General features: G+C 37.0%; 1 protein-coding gene across 2 annotated transcripts in view; it reads left to right on the top strand.

The window, feature by feature from the left end:
* ADGRL2 (adhesion G protein-coupled receptor L2) overlaps positions 1-15,862 on the top strand; it is a 388,201-nt gene that overhangs the window by 161,804 nt on the left and 210,535 nt on the right. The gene's annotated exons all lie outside the window — the stretch shown is intronic.

Genomic DNA, 15,862 nt, shown 5'->3' with positions numbered 1-15,862 from the left:
GGGGGCTGTGGGTACACTAGAATTTGTATGGATTCAAAAAGCAATTAGACAAACTCATGGTATCTACTAGGTACTGACTCAGAATGTATCTGAACTGCAGATGACTGAGAGATGAATTATAATAGAGAAGCATCACTAGATACCTGTCCTGTTGTTATATTCTTTACTAAGCATCTGCTACTGGGTACTTGGCTATACTGGCCTTTGGTCCGAATAAATAATACTGTTCTTACGTATCACATGGTGTTTCCAAAAAACACAGCCATGATGGAATCCTTCTGCTAGAATATTGCTTTTCTTTTCTCTTTATCTCTGAGATGTAGAATACATGTGACTTCACTAAAAGCCATGGTGCTGATGCTTAGCATACATGAAGACCACTCCTCAAGGTGTCTGAAGGTATTCTATGCACAGCTGCATCAAAATTTGTCTACTTGGTCTTCTGTGCCTAGACACAAGGGACCACATCAGTTATGCTGTGTTTCTCAAGGAATTTGCAATAGTGAATCAGATATGGATTAACCAAGATGAAGAAGAACAAAGTACAAAGAATCCAAAGAGAATATACCTTTTCCTTCCCCAGTTAGCTACTGTCTGTGCAGGGTTTTGACATACAGCAATGTTGCATTGCAGCTGCCCCCAGACATAACTGATGCTGGAATAGTAGCAGAGGTATCTAGAATTTTTTATTATTATTTTCAAGTGGTATAGTTTCTCTTTCAGTAATTTTTACTCATACTTTTATGGTCGTTTGATGCAGGGCATCCAAAATCTTGAAACTCAATGGGAGAGCTGAGGTAGTTGTTGAAGTTGTTGAAGAACAGATTATTTTTCCCTTCTAGTAACTCTTTGGATTTGTAAATTTGGTTGGTGCCTTTCCCCTTTTCTCTCTCCCTCTCTCTAGTAATTGTCTCTCTAAAACACTGTGTTATCCCAGAGGCTGGTGTTCTTGTGTTACTAGTGCAATACTTATCCCTCATGCAGGTTTTACCCATGATCTACCACTCCTCATATACACACAGACAGTACTATTCTAACAGGAGCATAATGTCTTTCAGTGGATTAACAGTACAAAACAAGTTACAGTTTTATTCTCTCACTGTAAGTCTACAGTTGTAGCAAATCCTTGCTTCCAAAATTTTCTCTCTTCTTGTTGTAACGTGTCCTCCTTTCTCATTTCTTGCACCTCCCTTCCACTTTGGCTTTCACATTTAAGATTTGATTTGTAGCAAAGAGGGCAAATCCTGACAGTGCATAATTTAATGTAGAGAGATGGTGTGCCACTTTTTCACTAACATTACAGAAAAAAACTTTGCTGTGTGGAGTGTAAGATCAGAAGAATACCAAGTTCTATTGTTATATCTTACCTTTTTTTCCTCTAATGTAATAAAGCAGATGTCCTAATTTATAAAATAGAGTTAAAAATGTCTATAGCAAAAGAAAAGTGCAAACAGCACAAGGCTTTTCCCATTCCCACATTTTGCTTCATGTTTCTATAATACTCCATCTGTATTTCTTCAAATATTTCTGATGGTACAATATAGCAAGGTTCCCCTGTTCTTCCGCTTCCTTTTACAACACTTTCCTGAATAGTAATGGGAATTTACTTCTAGGCTTGAGAAACAGATCCAAAAGCTACATTGAATTTTTCAGTGTCTGAAATGATATACAAAATTCTGAAGATTAAGTTTCTTCAAATTACAAAAAAAATATAGCAGTTATTCCTCCTCTTGCCTATAAAATATTCCATGCCTGTCTTTGGAGACCAGAAAAGGCTGAAGTTTGTAAGCCTTTTGCCTCTTTGGTAAATAGAAATAAATAAACTAAATAAAGCACACCGCAAGAGCCTACTCCATCATTCCTAAATCCACTTTCTCTACAAATAGGCAGGTGTTTGCTCCATATACTCTGTCAGGCTAAACATACTGCGCTCTAAAAAAGTCCACAGTACCATTCATACTCTAAATATACTGAATTGCCTGAAACACAAACTGAGAGGGACAACACAATCCAAATTTTGCTGACTTTTCTGAATAAATATATGTTCTGTGATATGCACGGCATGCCAGTTTCACCAATCTTTTCACTATAAATACCAGAAAGATTCAGGGCAACAAGCCCTGTTCAATTTGGTGTCACAGTGCTAGCCTCATGGTGCCCATAAAGCATTCGTCCTCCCAACTTGTAGCAAAGGAATCAAAACTTCTGTATGTCTTACCAGTTGCCAGCTGCTGGTTAAATTGTTTGTTGTTGTCTTCGTGAGCCATTACTTATTCAAAGTTATAAGCCCAACATGGTAAAACTCAGAACCAAAGAAACAGCAATTTTTTCTTGTGTTGCTCCCTTGCACCTTACACTATGTAGCATACCACTTAGATGTTGTTTATTATTTGAATTCATACCTTTGTATTTTTTTAACTCACTGCCTGACACACATTTCTTATAGTCTAGCCAACTTCACTGCAGCTTCCTATGTCTCATCATGTTTTCTTGCAATTCATCACCCTAGCTTCCAGCAGCCTAATCGGATGCCATGTAACTGAATTTAACACAACATAATGTATTAAAAGTACTTTTTTTTTTTTTTTTCAAAATGTTTTCATCTGCCAGCATGTTAGGTACTGAGCCATGAATCTATGCTTAATGGGGAAATAGAAGCTGTATGCCCAATGAAGTACGTCTGCTGTTTGTGAATTAATAAGCAGATCTCTCCAAAGTGAAACAGTATTTCAATTTACAAACATTTGCTGTAGCTATTGGCACACCATTGCTTCGTATTCCTGATATTCACAGGTCTTCAAGCCAGTGTCTGCCTCCCTTCTTGCCCATGACCAAAGGCATATGTCAAACATCTCTTTTCTCAAGGGCAAAGCCTTGGATAGTCCGTAGTTTAGACTTCCTTTTATTTCCATGAGCTTCCACTTTTTTCTTTGTTCATTCTTTCTTTGTTACTGATAATACTTTACTGAAATGGAGAGGTAATTCCTGTTCCAAAGGAACAAATTAGGTGCAGTGCACAAATCAGCTATACTTAATTTTTTAAATAAAGACCCCAAGACTTGATACAAAACCGAAGGTACTTACATTATCATAGCTGTTGTTCACTTCACTGTGCAATGGATTTTTCTTAAAACATTCTGTGATAGAAATAGTGCTTTTCATGGAGAGGAGACAAAGGCAAAGAAAGGCTAAGCATCTATATGAACCTAATACTTCTGAATACTAGGTAAACACCTTAACTCCTGGAACCTCTTTTCATCCTGTCCTCTGAGTTCCTACTACATTTCTGTCTAATCAGTTGATTCCCTTAAAATATTTGCAATGTGAGAAGAATTAATATATGGAAGTTTCCTGGTCTTGACTGTGTCAGATTTAGGATGGCCTCAGCCATTGGAATGTAGTTGATATAACACAAGACAGGAATCAGGAATGAAAAATTAAAAAAAAAAAAAAAAAGGAAAAAAAAGGAGAAAGAAGAAAAGGGAAAGGGAAAGGGAAAAGGGAAAATGGAAGGGGAAAGGGAAAGGGAAGAAAAGGAAGAAAAAGAAGAAAAGGAAAAAGTGCATTTAAAATGTAGGATGCTGAACTTGTTAGGATAACACAGGGAAGTATGTGGAAAACACCAGAGATTATATGGACAAGGTAGAAGGTTGGTATAGCAGATTGGTTTCAAAAGATTTTGAGTTAGTAGGCAGAGGGATTCTAAAAGCTGGGGTGGGAAAAAGTGGGCAGAGAAAAGCAGATTTCCCTAGACAGATTGAGACATGGATATAGGTATATGTTTCAGCTGGAATGAGCAAGAATGGATTGTTTTTTTGGATGTTTTATGTTTAAAAAACAAATTTAATGAAGAACTTGGAGAATTTAAAAAAAAAAAAAGGAACAGTTAAGTATAATTTCAAATCTAAATGGTGTTAACAACAACATTTTCAATAGAAATTGAAAGTAAAAGCATTCTCATCAAATATCAAGCTAATCTTCACACCCTTTAAATTCCACAAATGATTATATTGGTGAGAATTATCCTGTGTTTGCTGTTTTTACATGTATTGCCTCCTTAATACAAAAATACAAAAAAGTCAAGTGACAGCATATGTACACAGCTGTAGTTATGTAGTTGTGCCAGGGCCAGCTTTATCTTATATCCAGCTTTAAAATTAGAATCTCCAGCACAAATAGCACTGCTCAGTGCCATTGTGCCTGCTAAAACACATTTACTTCCAGCAATAGACAATAGGAAAACACCATGTGGCACTTCGATTACACGAGGAATCCAAATCACTAAAGAGATGCAACATCACAAACAAGTATTTGTAAAGGTTTGTCAGCTCCAACGAAGTTATACTTTTCTAGACTCTACTTTTTCCATGCACCTCTGCAATTATTCACTTCACAGAAAAAGGATGATGCCACTAAAATGATGAAACCTTAATATAACCTTTTCAGCAAGAGATAAAATATATTGATTGGTGACTGCTGAAGGACATCATTAAGCAGTTCAATGTTTGATTTCATTTCTTCTTTCTTTCTTTCCTTTTTTCTTATTTATTATTTGGTTGCCCGGCAGGCATCTCTGTACTGACTGACCCTGCCAGTTCAACTATTAAAGAATTTATCTCTCTGAGGAGCCCTGATGTAAACATGATAATCTGTTTGGCGGCCCTTATGATGGCCTATGAATAAAACATACGACAACACAGTTTGAGCTGAAGAGCTTACTATCTGTTACCAAAGAGAATGTTTGGAAGCTCCCTGATGGCTCAGCCATTCTGAATCCCAGAGGTTGTCTACTTTATACTCCGGCTAACCTACACAGACTACTCACAAAAGGTGTGGTCAACTGTTTTTCCTCACCAACATCTATTTTTCTAATGGGTTATTAAAAAGGAACTAATGCAAGAGATTGAGGTTTTCAATTGCGTATCTGTCTGTGATGAGAGAGGAAGGATTTTCTCCAAGTCAAGATAGTGCTTCTTCTTTGGAGAAAAACAACAAAGAAGGAAAGAAACAAAAAAAAAAAACCATTGATTTTCTTCAGGGAATATCCTAAATTCCTTATGCTAGATTGCTAAAATAGCCATTTGAGCTTACATATGGAATACAGATGAAAGTACAGCAGTAGAATCACAAAAGGTGTTGCTCAGATGCGTTGTATTTGTGAACTACTTTAAATAAGTGAACTTTTTCCTTTGATTACCTGTTGAAACCAAGGAACTCTGATTCATGGTTTTACTCAGGAGGCTGAGAATCACATCTTGGCGAGTTAAAGAGGCAAAACCTGTTTCTAGTTCTTAAGGCGGATAAAGCCAGTGTGGAATTGTTTAATGTGACCTTTCCAGCACAAGAGAACTGTTGTTTTTCTATTTCTAGTTTGTTTTTAAAGCCTAGTCATTAAAAAATGCTTATAACACACTTTTTTTTTTTTTTTTTCCTGGAAATCTCTCCCTTTATGTAGCAGCTTTGGCCATTAATCCTTTAATTATGTTCCTGCATATACTTAATTTTTGATCTTCTGTACTAGGAGCCATAAAATGCTCATTTTATATAAAGGCTGTTTTATACTACTGCCTAACAGCTGCTATTGGCCAAACAACTTTCCAGGGACTGTCTCTTGTCCATCAACAGTTCTCTTTTCAGCAGCAAATAGTACATTGTGCAGAGCACTTTTTACCCTGTAGCTTCCTTATTTCTTATTGCTTGTTATCAGATGCCACTTACTCTTTCATGGTAGTAATGGCTGCATAAAATCCAAGTTAGCATAAACGGGTTAAATAAATGAGGAGTTATTTTTTTAGTATATTTAGGCCATCAAGCTGTGCAAGTGAAAAGTTATTTGAATAATCAGCGCAACTCAGTAAGCGAATGTCAAGGAAATGTCTAATTTAAAATAAATAAAATTAATGACTAGCTAAATTTGGTTTTGATCACCTTCCAGATGAGTCTAATTTATTATACAGGATATTTCTGATGTAAAAACTCTCCAATTAGTATTATAGATGTAAAACCTTTTATTCCAGATTTTGCTTTTAGGAACACACATTAATATAGAATAGCTCTAAGTCCAAAGCTTGCAGAGATAACTATTACCAGTGAGAAATTAAATGAAAAAGACATGCAAGTGATTGATTCACATTTATGTGTTTGGGTTTTTTTATTCCATCTTCATTTTGATCATGGATAGTTAGTATGCACATTCCATATTTATTATGCATTTTCTATTGTCTTGCAGGGTCCATTTTTGTGATCATTATTAATACTTCACCCAAACACGTCTGGTTATCTTCATCGGGAATTTTGAAATCAGTGGGCAATATGCTTCAGTTATGAATAAATAAAGACTATTATTTCCCCTCAGATCTGAGCCCACCATTGATTTCAACAGTATCAGGAGTTGATTGCCAGGGCAATCCACAGGTGATATAGTTGACATCAAAGGAGCTATAAGGATTTAAATTGACAGAGAATCAACTCTTGTTAACTGTTTGAGAGCTACTAGGTTTTACCTGTCTAGGATTTCCATAGCTCTTACTCACTCTTTGTTTTCTTCTATCAAGTGAATATTCAGAAAACGTAGACTGCTTTAAATATCTTGTTTGCCACAGTTCAGCACTCAGGGGGACTTCTTTATCTTTTAGCTTTGTTTTTGGTGGAGTGGGAGGGGGGCTTTTCTTTTTAATGGAAGTCTGTCTGTCTGGTCTCCTTCAACTCTGGAAAATCACTGTTTGTCACTTTTGTAACTTTTGTAAAGTCCCTCTGCTTCTCAGCTTCTTAGTTTCAGCCAAAATCTTCCCTTTGACTCAGGCATCAAGAGAAGGGCAGTAACTCCCTCAGTGCTGTGCTTGTCTGATTCACAGTTCTGTTTGAAAAAAGTTGTTCTTAACTTTTTTTTTTTCTTCCTTCAGGGTATTCCCACGTAGAATTTTTCACTGATTTCATTATAAAAGAGCAGACTAGAACTGGTAAAGTTGGTCTTAACGATACTCCCAGTTTAGCCTCTCCATTTTGTTCTTGTGAATTTGTTGCCCAAACATTGCCCCAAGATTTCAATTACAGGTGCCAAAAGTTATACATTATTATAGTTAAGTACTGTATCTACTAAGTACTTTACCTGTGAAAGTAAATGTTGCAACAGGATAAGTGCATTCAAAGCTGTATCTGGTTTGGTTTGGTTTCGTTTGGTTTGCTTTGGTTTGGTTTGGTTTGGTTTGGTTGAGAGGTATCTTTTCAGCCATTGACAATTAGTTCTAAATTATAAGACATACTCTAGTACAAAAGATTGAAGAGAAGACTTAACAAATGGCATCAAAGATGAAAAAGAAAGCCTTTACCTTTTTCAGAAGTGTGTAATGCATTTCACCAAAAAGGTTCAGATTAGGTATCGGGAAAAATTGTTTAAGGGAAAGCTACGGAAGTACTGCATTATTCTGCATGTGGAATCTCTGTTACAGGAAGTATTTAAAAACGGACTGGGCAAACATCTGTTGGCAATTACAGAAACGTGTAGCTGATCCCACCTTGGGCAGAGAGTTGGACTAGTTGACTTGTAGATGTCCTTCTCAATCATACTTTTAAATCATAGTTTTCTAACAACAGTGTGATGCATACAGCTATGTGGAAATCCATGACTTTCCTCTTCATTCTGAGAAAGAACTCAGGCACAAAGGTAGGAGACCCCAAGTCCACCATCAGTGAAAGCTGCACATGTGAGCCAGCAGAGTTGGAATGTGTCCCTGCAGAAAATAGATACCATTTTGTTTGCTGTCTGCAGCAGTAAGGCAAAAAAGAAAATGGAAGATAGAGAAATTGATTCTATTGCTTTGACCCAGTGCAAACATTTTACAGGCTGGATTAAGAGAGACATTCCACTTCACAGCAATCACATGTGTACTTGCACATAGATTTGGAAGGAGCTTCCATGCTTGTGGCTGATTAGTTAGTGAGCTCCAGATTATTTCCTTGTTTGTGGAGTTTCTTAACATCATAATAGTAAGACTGGAAAATGAAATCCACTGAATAATTTATATTTTAAAAAATTTAAAGTGAAAGGGGAAAAAAAGTAGATTTCATGCTTATCGTAACTCACCTAAGAAGAAATTATTCAGCTCACTTAGAGTTTATAGCATTTGACAACTGTCTTCTGTGTCTTTCTCTTCTACATATTAATATAGCATCAGTGATGTAGCAGAATATTTTTGTGAAGACTCTCATGAGGTGCTTCAGTGATATTTTGAGACACAGCAGATTTCTGGCGTATATATTAGAGTCAAGGTAGGAGTAAAAATTTCATGGAAAAGAAGAGCAGTGGGGTTTTTGATGAGATATGAACAGCTGTCACCTTTGAAATTTCCCTCTCCAAATCACTTTCAACTCTGAATATGCTTTCCACAGGCTGGATGATGCTGGTGCCACACATCTAACTGCTATTGTTAGGCATGAACTGCTGCAGGGAGCTGATACTTAACAAAACTATTTAATGAGCATCTTTTTTACAGCAAGCAAATTAGTTTCTGAAAATTGAAGAGAACCCAACTGAAATCTAAGAAAACTGTACTGGGACCAAACATTAGATATAAATTAGAGGAAATTAATTTAGGACTAGAGTCTTGTCCTTCAGATTTACTTTATAGTATGGGACTTGTAAGTGCTTGACAGTGACAAGAAATTTACTGGTGGTGTATGCCAAAGGAAAACACAGTTCCTCCAGAGAACATTTTGATCAGGGAAGTCTACTAACAAGATGGTATGTGAGTGGTCAGGGCCAGCTCCACTACCTGAAGTGAAAATAGGGAAGAGGTACAAGGTAACTGTGCTTACTGTCTACTCAGGTTTTGTCTAAACTCATGTCATAACTCTTTTTAGCTCTTCCCAATTTCACACGTCCCATTCAGCATGTCTTAGTGTTACACACTCGATTTACAGAAAGATTTCTGTATGTTTCTGTCTACCATATCAAATATTTACAACCAGTAGAGACTTTACTGGAAGCTTTATGGTAACTATTAGCTTATGGTGTACTTACATGATCCATACATAGAAGGCAAGAAGACTTGTTAGCCTGTCAAAAGGTATCTGTGCAAGATTATTTGGGTTCTACTTACCCACGTGCACTAGCTAACAACCCAAAGGTGAGTATTAAGTTACACGCTTAGTTACAGACACACAACTAAACTAATGGGATGTTTACTTCAGAGTAACCTGGATGAGTTGTCTATATAAAAACTTTATGAAAGATTGCTGTTTCCCTACATGAACCACTCATGTTATGTGATCCATATGATTGGATTTTTGGCTGTTTTTTTTTTCCAATGTTGACAAAGCCATTCAGTTTTTCATAGTTATTCTGAGAAAAATAATATCCAGTCTTTAGACGTAGCTGAGAAAATAACACCTGCAAAATATAAATTTCAGACTATAACCATAGAGAGTACTATGAACACCTGAGAATGTTTTGTTTAAAAAGTACAGTACTTCTCTTCCTGTGGTCTCCATTATAAAAACTAGAATAATCTGTTTATGAATATCCTAAAACTTGAAATAATTCTGTTATTTTGTTCTTTTCATGAGGAAAGCACTGATTTTTTGCTTCTCCATCTCAAATAGACTTAACATCAACATAGCTGTTTTGTCTAACTTCAGCTTCTTGAAGTGAACACCTTATCATGCCAGAAAACCATTTTTTGTTCATGCACCTGCACAATGATTAATGGAAGTACAACCCTGGAAATAGCATTTGGCAGTTAACAGCTGCTACCAGCACTCTGGAGAGTGCACAGAACCTTGCAAAATTAAAGCCACAGATTTGTTCTCCTCTAAAAAGCCAAACAGAACTCCTGAGTCATGCATGAGGTATAGATTGTGTATCATAATTTCAAGTATCCTCTTTCTTTTCCCTCTTTGACTAAGAGTGACAAGTTCAAAGCCGGCTGATAGATTACAACAGAAAACCTCTCAGAAAAGTGTCAGCATACACCTGGAGAATATTGCCAACACCAGCAAAGAATTTTAAAGCAGTCAAATTAAAACGAATTTTAAAAGTCTCAATATGAAATATAACCAACCAGCACACCTCAGCCAAGGCAAAAGCACCCAGTTAGTCTTGAGAAAAAATATAAAAGATAGATGAAAATTAGGACAAAAAGCATCTCTGACATTATTGTCAATGTCATAAGAGAAATGTTCATACTGACTCTCCATTTCCTACATCATAGAGCAAAGTGTTAAATCATAACAGGCACAGAATGATCACTTCTTGCCTGGTACTGGTCAACATCAGGTCTATATTGGCCATACATATGTGGAGTAAATGACCCTATTCAACTACAGTTGTGGCAGCAGAGTTGGTAACAGCTGGCACATAACAGGCTTTCTGATAGCATGAAGGTTGTACGACCATGTCTTGGACTTATTGTGTACTCAGTAGTAAATGTTAAAGGTGAGTTTCAAAGGCAAACTAGAGCTATTCTTCTTGACCCTACAGTGACCTGTAATATCATGTGGCACAGTAGCACACTAGACAAGATACCAAGCAAAATTATATATAGGGTGTGATAACTTATCTAAAGTAAATATTTTCAGGCCACAGATTCAACACCTGAAAATTCTCTAGAAAGTTAGAAACTTTGGGTTTGGCACCAATTTGGTTCCCATCAATTCTTCAAAGGCTTATTGACCTAGATCTTCAAGTGGCTTTACATATGCTTTCAATATCCATTTAGCCTCAAGGAATTTGTAATTACCAAGGGGCTGAAGAGAATGTGAATGCTGATGTAAGTGCCAGAGGTGACTATCTCAAGAAATAAGAGACTAAAGCCAAGTTAATCTAGTTTTGATCTAGCCCAGCTACATAGTGAGAGCACTGTGCCAAACCTGCTTGTGTTGCTATGGACGATGTTACATACATGTTAGATACTGATGTCAAACTTGTGTTGGACTCCCTGGAAGTCTGCTCATTGCTGGCTCAAGAAAATCTAGCTGTTTTACATTAAACCTGGGCCTTCTTGTCTTGCTATAGAGATTGCTATAAATAAGCACGGTTGTTTATTCAGGTCAAAGTGTGGCCATTCTCAAACAGCTTATGTTTTCCAGTTCTTGCTGATCCCTAACAGTGGTAGTAAAAGGTTGGAGAGAAAGCCGGCTCTGTGCACTTGTAGACATCTCACTCATGCTCTGAAGCTTTTTATGGTTTATTAAATAAATGGATTTAATGGATGTGCTGGCCCTCTGTTCCTTCTTCTTTATCTAATACCTTTGAAGTACTCTCAGTGCTAGCTGTCAACTAAGAAAAAAATATCAGTCAGACTAATGAATAGGACCAAAGTTTCCCTCCCTATTCTTCTCCCCTGAGAAAAGGCCATGGCATATTGTTGAGGCAGTACAATCCAGATTTACTATTCTCCCCATTCACTCTCAGCTAAAAAAAAAAAAAAAAAAAAAAAAAAAACTTGCACCAAATTGCAGATTAGTAGAGCATCTGAGAACAACTACTTGTCAAGGCGAGAAAGTCAGAATAAAGACTTGGCCATGGAATCTTTTGGAAGGGAAGGGAAGGGAAAGGGAAAGGGAAAGGGAAAGGGAAAGGGAAAGGGAAAGGGAAAGGGAAAGGGAAAGGGAAAGGGAAAGGGAAAGGGAAAGGGAAAGGGAAAGGGAAGGAAGAGACTGCTTGAGAGATCAAATTCAGAAAATATCTCTGCTAAGGAATTTGTGCCACAGGGGCAATGGTAAGACACTGAGTTACAAAAGGAAACCAAGGCCTAGAGACACTGAAAGGAAAGGCGTCACACTGTGGAATGACTGGAATGCCCCGAGAGGGAAGACTCTGTATTGACCATCTTGCTTGATCTGCATGTCAAAAGCAACTTCTGCCATACAGAAACATACGCTGCTTGGAAAAATGCTCTGACAAACAAAGCGCCCGAGGCCATGCCATTGTTCTCTTCCTCCACTGTTTTCAGGACAGGTATATGTCATGAAATAGCATGCCTTTCACAAAACCCCACGTACAAAAAGGAGTAATGAAAGTAAACAGTAATGGCTGTTTTGTAATGATTGATTCTACCAGAAATAGGAGGAAAATGCTCTAATGTACCATCACAGTTTTTAACTGCTAAATCCCATAAAACTAGATATGGTTTTTCAAGTTATCTTATAGTTGCACAGAATTCTTCACCAAAAATAAATAAATAAATAAAATGAATATGAGTCCAAGCAGAACACCTTCCCTAAAGAACAGTTTACATAACTTAGCAGGTATTTTTGTGTAGCAAGAATGAAAGATGTTGGTAAACAGACAACCATGGAAAAATGTTCTGTTGCCTGAATTGTCCAAACATTTATTACACATGATGGATGCTTACTGAGCACTTCCTGACATACAGCAAACAACCTAGCTTTTGGAGATATGCTCATCCATTAAATAAATATACATCCCAGTTGTTATGATGAGAGAATCCATTCTGCAGAACATGTTGAAACATACTGATTTTTGTCATTCTGCCTTCCAGTTATATCCACTCACACTACTTAGTTCTTTTCTATTTAATTCTATGTCATACAGGTTGAAATTTGTGAGTGAATACAGATTAATTCCAAAGCAAGTAGTCTTAGATAATTTATCAGGGACCAAACTCTAATTTTTCACTTACCGGTTCTGTTTCCTCATCTGCTTTTCAAGGCCTTGAACTGACCCCATTAGATAGGATCTTTGTCACTGACTTTAACAAGAAAGTTATCATCAAAAAGCAATGGCTTTTCAACTTGTCTGCTAAGGAGCTTTGTAGGTTTCAATATAAGTGAGTTGATGCTGTTAATGAAAGAATCAATAGCAAATTGATCAATGAACCATCAACCCAGACATAGTTTTGTGCCTGTTACATCCATATTTCTGTCTAAAGGATAAATTTGCCCTAAACATCACTTAATTTCCACGCAACGTTTCTGGTACCGAGTAGATAGGCATAGATACAGGTATAGATATAGATATATATTGCTTCCCACTAAAGAAATGAAAGTGTCTTGAAACAAATAATTCATTTGCTTTAGTTAAAAGGCAAACATATTTGTCAAAATCTTTAACTAGAACTGAAGAAAAAAGTTCTAAACATTCATCAAAGATGAATGTTTAAACTTCACTTAGTGGACAGCCAGTAGCCAATTTACAATTGTTTCAGTGTGGTTCAAATGCCATAACCAATGTTAATAAGGAGACACTGGTAACTGCAATCAAGAAAAAGTCTTTAAACTTGGAGTTGGTTGACATAATTACTTCTGCAACATCCCTTTTCCCTTCCTAAAATAAAATAAATGCTACAGAAGAAGCTGTGAGTTCAGAAATAGGAATTGTATTATTCATTATTTTGTAAGCAGAGAACATTACATCATGTAATGAATGATTCCAAATGTTACTGTTGGAGTACTGAAGGCTGTGGTATAACCAGCTGCTGCACTACACAAACTTTCCCAAAAAGTCAGGCTTAAGAAAACAAAATTCCCAAACACAGTCCCACAGAGGTAAGCCAACTAGTTCTCAGAGTGTTTAGTGGCCATTATGGATGTATCCCATATGGTACTAATTTGAGAATTATCAGTATAAGTAACAAGGCACCATGGCTGCTGGAAAAGCCAGGAAGGTGGTATTATGTAAAATGGCATCTCTGAGACTGTTAATTTTAGAGGCTGACTTTAGTTTAAGAGGCAGGAGCTCAGGAGATGATGCATTCTGGTGTGATTTGAAGCACACTGAGTCTTGGTTAGAGTCCGGACATTTCCAGGCTTTAATATTTTCCCTAAAATTTGTCACTACAGGTGATACTTGTTTCTTATATAGATGAGGCCCAATTTGATAACCATCTACATTCTGAACTGGGCAGACTCCATCTCTGCCAGCACCTTGTAGTAGTTGCTTGCAAGATTAAGACAACATTTATTTCTGTGCTACCACTTTTTACCACCAGTAAAAGACATTCCTCCACGTGAAATGGCTTTTCAAACTCACAGGCACAACTGAGGTTAGGCTTAAACAATATGCCAGATCAGTCTGAAACCTCTGCTTGGGATAGTGCCTCTCACTGAGTCTGAGTTTGATGCACAAAGTATTAGGCAGTGGCACAAGACTAGTAGCAGAAAGCTCACACATTTAGCCCAGGTACCTGAAGTGCCTGGGCTAAACTCACACCAAGTGTAAGTGAATTTACCTCCTCTTGCCTTTAGTGCTGTGGCACCCATGCAGCCATGTGGGAGTTTGTCCCAGGGCATGAAAACTTTCCAGGAGTAAGACAAGTCTTTAAAAGAGAAACAGTTTTTTTAGGACCAAGATAGCCAGATCTTTAAGCAAAGGCTATTTTGTTTTGGTTATACTGTTGTTAGCTGAACAAAAGCAAACCAGACAGACATTAACTTATGTTAAGAGAGGGAGCTGGAAATACTTGCTTGTTTGGTGGTGTTTGATTTTGTTTGTTTGGTTGGTTGTTTTTTCCAAGTGATCAGTCATTAAAGAGAGGGAAAAAAAATTCACAGTGGGAGACTTGTAAAATGGTTCTTGTGATCCTCAAGGGCATTTCTTTCAGTCTTTCAACAACAGAACTGGTCTATATCATAAGTCTTATTTATAAAGAGGCTTTCAGGCAATTTCACACCGCTTTTCTCTGATGCCGCCCAAAAAAACATGTAAACCCGAGGGATTAGTAGTGACTTAGAGGGAAAATAGTGTAAAGTTACAGGATGAACTGAGCCAGTGCAGCTGGCTTGATGCACTGTTCCCTTGGGCTACTGCAATGAATGAAATTTATCTAAGTGCCCCAGCCCACTCCCACACCACCAGTGTACTGGCTCTTTTGTTATATTGTGCACTAGAATTACTCGGTCTCAGGGGGCCGTCAAGTCCTTAACGGCCTGTAGTGCGGAAAGAGGGAGTTCACTGTCTTGGAGCTGAAAGTTAAACCTCCTTTTATATTTCTTTCTTGACAGTAACAATTGGGAAGCATGGTAAACAAAATGTTTACTCGTGCACTGCGGTTGGTAGCCTATTTTGATCCAATTATTTTTATGTAATGATATTATCAATAAATTGTGGCATTAATTATCCATTGTGGGTCCATCCAGAGTTACAGGTATCAATTATATTTTGTTGCAACTGGTTGATAGTACTCTACCTCCCAGAGCCTTATTTTGAGAATATATTTTCTCATTTATTAAATTTTATTTACATAGCAGCAAGCGAAAACATAAGGAGATGGTATTTATTTGTTTTCATCTCTTGTTTGCTGTATTAACTAACTTACATCTAGTTAATCCACTTCACATTTAAATTGTTACCAAAAGCATCATATAAGCAATAGTCATTCTGTAAACACAGTGAATGAAAATAGACACAAATTTCACTTCAGTCTTCTGTATGCACAAGCTCCACTTTTAAATTAAAGTCTTAAAAACCCGTCACGTCTGGAAGTCCGTATAGCTCATTCCCATTTACTAAATGAGATACTGATTTGTTTGAGGTTTGTCGTGATTGCAGTTGTACAGATACTTCCAGCAATTCCATACGTTGGAATACTTAGCATTCACTTGTCAGAGAAGACTGTGAAAAAGGGTAGGAATTTATATATTTAGTTCCTGCTGCTATTGCAGTCAATAGCAATATTGTCTGTTGCTGCAGAGTTGGAATTGGAATACTTTTAATAGCTCTTTAGTCCTTATGATCTATGCTCTAATATTGCTACTCTGTCAGTGAGTAAAAGGCTATTCAGGGTGGGTTAGAGTAGAGTTTTGCTTAGTAAATAGTGCATGATCAGACTTATTCCTTCCTCATTGAAGTGCCGTGAGGATTAATTTGTTAATGTCAGTGCAGCACTTTGAAGACATAATAAAG

The sequence above is a fragment of the Anser anser genome (assembly GCF_964211835.1).
Source record: "Anser anser genome assembly, chromosome: 8".
Taxonomy (NCBI): Eukaryota; Metazoa; Chordata; class Aves; order Anseriformes; family Anatidae; genus Anser; species Anser anser.
The sequence above is the reverse complement of the archived record's forward strand: the minus strand, read 5'-3'. Positions and strand labels throughout refer to the sequence as shown.